This window comes from Rhagoletis pomonella, unplaced genomic scaffold, assembly GCF_013731165.1.
Source record: "Rhagoletis pomonella isolate Grant_MI unplaced genomic scaffold, Rhpom_1.0 Rhpom_scaffold_00719, whole genome shotgun sequence".
NCBI classification, from domain to species: domain Eukaryota; kingdom Metazoa; phylum Arthropoda; class Insecta; order Diptera; family Tephritidae; genus Rhagoletis; species Rhagoletis pomonella.
This window is the reverse complement of record NW_023459273.1, coordinates 16,140-20,032: the sequence shown is the minus strand read 5'-3', so window position 1 is coordinate 20,032 and position 3,893 is coordinate 16,140.

The following is a 3,893-nucleotide window of genomic DNA, read 5'->3' as shown; positions in this document are numbered from 1 at the left end:
ATCGATTTTTCGGTACCGGGTACCCATTAAAAAAAAAAAGATTTTTTTTTACATTACTATATGAAAGACAAATAAGGCATAATAATTGCTGATTGTGGTGTTTACGAAAACAGGAAGGAGTCGTCAGAATTTATTGAAACTTTACATCTGAAGTGTCTATATTACTCTAATTTTAATAAAGTAATCGGTTTTTTTGTAACGGGTACCCATTAAAAAAAAACACCGAGTTTTTGCACATGATTATTTAAAAATGAAATTGGCATATCATTGTTGCTAAGTGTTCAGAAAAATAGTCTTAATAGTCAAAATTCGTCTAAACTTTACTTCCTAAGTGAATACATTATGGTAATTTGAAAAATTAAGTCGGTTTTCCTTACATGTTAACCTTTAGAAAAAAAAATTCTTTTGATTTCATTTAAAATAAAGCATAATCACTGTTAAGTAAGTAAGTAATAATAGCTGTTATATGGTAATAACATATAATATGTTAATAAAAACCGAACTAGTTGTTATAATCACTCAGTTTCAGAGTCCTCAGAAGAGGAGGAAGTGATCACTGATTCAAATGATTCCAACACTAGTTGTAAAACGTTGAAATTTTTGCACAGGTAATGTAATTAGTTAGGTGAACAAAATTATAAAAAGACTCAATCAAAAAAAAAAAAATATAAAAAAATTGGACCTCCCTGATGTGCATACATTTGTACTATCATTTTCGCAAGCTGTTTTTGTTTGCTGCTAAGCAAAATAGTACTCTTTATGCAGATGAAGAGTAATAGGTATGTTATTTATTTTTATTTTCTTTTTGTTCGCCTTTCGTCTAATCATTGGGCGCTGTAAGGTGTCTCGATTGCATTTATTTCCTTACCCGAATTGGTTAACATATTATTTGTAAACTGGTGTCATTGCTCTATATATATATATATATGTATATATATATATATGTAAATCTTCGTATACCTTTGTTTTTGGCTCCCATACCGTGATGCATATTTAAGTATTTTAATTAGCTGATAATTTTTTTCATTTCAAAGCACCCTGTACCTCTTAACTTTTTTTTTTTGCACTTTTAGCTTTAATTCAACACCTTATTTTTGAAAAGCGAACCAAAAATTTAGATCTTAGGGCATTCAGAAAAAGTATTGTAAATATAGATCAGCTAAAATAATACCAAAAAAAGGCATTTAGTCACTTTTTCAAAATTGAAAATTTTCAAATATTGGAAAAAGTTGGAAGAGATTTCGATTGTTTCTGTTAGTAGAAGGTCCAAATTACCATAACCAAAAAAAAAATTTCACGAACTTTCAAGATGTTTTTTTTTTTTTGTCTCCAAAGTTTACCAATTTTCGGATTTTAGTATGTTTAATCATATATTTATTTATTAATAAAAAAAAAATATTTGTATAAATTTTTTTTCCATGAACCATACATTTTTTGGTTTGTCACATATATCCTTATCAAAGTGCAAAAGTTTATCTTGCTAGGAATAAAAATGTATTTTTAACAAATTTTTAACTGCGACCACTTTTATTTGCGAATCGCCGAAATGAAATGGTATGTAGAAAATAGGTGTACTTTGAGGGGGTGTGTGAGGCTGAAAGTTGTTTTTATCACAAAATAACTTATGAACTTCTCTTAGTTGGAGATTTAGCTGTAACTTGACATCAAAACATCTAAGTTTCAAGACAGTCGATTTTTGTATTTTTGTCCACCTTCGCGGCACTGTGCGACGTGGCAAAAACAAGAGTGCCATACCTACGGTGACCATCCGTTCTGTTTTTTGCAGGACCGTACTGTTATTTAAAGGTCTGTCATGCGTAGTTTTTCAAAACAGAAAACCCCCAAAATGTTCTGATTTTTTCCAAGTGTCCTGCCTTTGTCCCGCATTTTATTCGATATTTTAAAGTTAACTTTTCCTAATCGAAATAAAAGCAGCGTAAGTTGGTTTTGAAGGTTCAACTTGTCAATGCCTTCTAAATATTGTACGGATATGGACAATGGGTGACGAGAAATTGAAGACCAGCATCAAATATATCGATAACACTGTTCTACAAATTTTGTGGTAATCGATTAAGAAAAAAAAAATATTTTCCAAGCCGATTTTCTTTTCAAACAAGCGTTTTCGTAATTTTTTCGAAAAAAAGTGTTTTTGGTACATTTCGGACCTATTCGTCAATGTCTCATGAAAAAATTATCCAATCAACATAAGCGACCTACAAAAATATATTACTTTGTCGATTTCCATGAAAATTATTAGTGTTACAAGCGACCAAAATCGAAAAATTGAAATATCAATCATTTTATTTTTACAGTAAATGAAACTCTGATGAGAAATGTAGATGTTACGGAACACAATCTGCACAAAAAATATATATTTTTGCAAAGAGCCCATCAATACCTTTCGAACTGTTGGTCGTTTCATGAGATATTGAGAAATAACTGAAAAAGTACTAAAAATACGTTTTTCGAACAAATCTCAAAAACACTTCTTTGAAACCATGGGTATTTTTTCGTGTTCAACGATCCAAAGTTTGCCTAAAAAATTAGCTTTACAGAGGGTCATATTTCGCGTAAAGTAATATGTAATATGCCTTGTTATAATTGTGTAAATATTCATTTATAAAAGATTAATACCAATGAAGCAAATGTGATTTATGTTTAAAGTTCAAAATTGGATTAATAATTAAGAAATATACCATCGTTATTTGAATAGCGCGTCCTTTTAATACTTAGTAGGTACAGTTTTCGTTTTGTTTGTTTAATATTCATTAACTTTTTATAATAATATAGCATATTCTACCTCTACATCCCATTTTAAAAATTTTTGAAAATTAAAAAAAAAAATAAACATAGGGGCGACAATTTTTTTGTTGACGGTGCTGCGCATTTTCTTCCATATAAACATTTTGTCAAGCATACTTTGTATGGTACGCTATTCAAATGACGCTATGTAGTATATTTTTGTTATTTTTATACAACGCAATTATATGTAGGTAAATTTTTTGAAAAATTGTCCTGCATTTTCAAAATATATTTATGGTCACCGTAGCCATACCAAAACAAAATTAACCAGTTCCATTGACTGTTGAAACTAGAAAATTTTAGTTGCTGAATAGTTAGTAAACGAGAAAGGTTTCACAAAATTGTATTCAAGTATTATTTTTCAAAGGTGCCATTTTCCCACCTTGTGCCAAATTGAAAAATTTGTTGAAATTTAAATTAAAATATGACTAAAAATGGCAGGACTAAAAATGGCGGTACTGGCGCCAAAAGTGTTCTCAGTTAAGTCTGTGAATCAGTCTCAATTATTTTCCTTTTAATTTAATAAAGGTAAGTTGCTTTGCGTACACAGTTCCATTTCGATCGTTGCCACCTATAACCGCTGCAACTTGCTTTAGCCGTTATTGTTCTGTAATTGTGGTGATTGAAGCGTAAATTGTTTACATAAAAGTAAAGGGAAACATGAACTGGGTGGAATTATTGTGATAATTTTACCAAATTATAAAATACTGGTAAATACTCGGCTATTTACCCAGTCTGTTGTGGTAGGATCAACATTTGAAAACACATTTATCTACATACATAATTTGGTTGTAGCTGAGTATCCAGAGGTGCTTGCCATTACTTATTTGTACGGGTCCAGGAGGCCCTAAATTTAATTGCTGGCTGAAAAACATATTAAAATTAAAATACATGTAGAAATAAAAGCCTGAGCCATTGTTTCTGATTTTTATTTTATGTCTCCGAACTATGAAAAAGCATCTGTGAAGTGCAGAACATAAGCATATTCAAACGAAAAAATCTCTAAACAAAAATTTATTTAATTGGCGCCAAATCATATTCAGCCTTTTCGTCCGAAATCGTTCAGTTTTGTTTTCGGGCAAATCTCAGGA